Below are 405 nucleotides of genomic sequence, written 5' to 3' on the forward strand. Positions count from 1 at the left end.
GAATAAGAGGCAGATGGTAATGCATTTCGCAAACTGTATAAAAGAGACATCTCTTATGAAGGAGTAAAGGGTGACATGTAAGAGTGGAGGATGCAACCCGAGACTGGAGATTGTAAGATAGTGGGAGAGAAGAGTAAGGCTAAACAGCAGCAATTGATAGTTTGAAGAATGACTTTGGACATGAAAAAGAGGAAAAGAGTTAGAGCTGAAACAAATATCAGATGAGGGACGTTGAAGAAGGAAAACTGTTACATGAAATTCAGAGAGGAGGAAAAACAAATGCTGGGTGATGATGAAGACTGGATAACAGGGCAACTACTGGAGAAGTACAGAACGAGGGTACCTGGTAGATGATTTACTTCAACTGATGGCAGGAGAGTATGTATATATGCACTATGGCTTTGT

At 40.5% G+C, this 405-nt stretch overlaps 1 protein-coding gene across 1 annotated transcript in view; it reads right to left on the minus strand.

Moving 5' to 3' along the window:
• The window catches only part of LOC119594175 (nitric oxide synthase-interacting protein homolog), a gene marked incomplete in the record, with an annotated part of 15,282 nt that overhangs the window by 4,667 nt on the left and 10,210 nt on the right, over positions 1-405 (minus strand).

This window comes from Penaeus monodon, chromosome 33, assembly GCF_015228065.2.
Source record: "Penaeus monodon isolate SGIC_2016 chromosome 33, NSTDA_Pmon_1, whole genome shotgun sequence".
Taxonomy (NCBI): Eukaryota; Metazoa; Arthropoda; class Malacostraca; order Decapoda; family Penaeidae; genus Penaeus; species Penaeus monodon.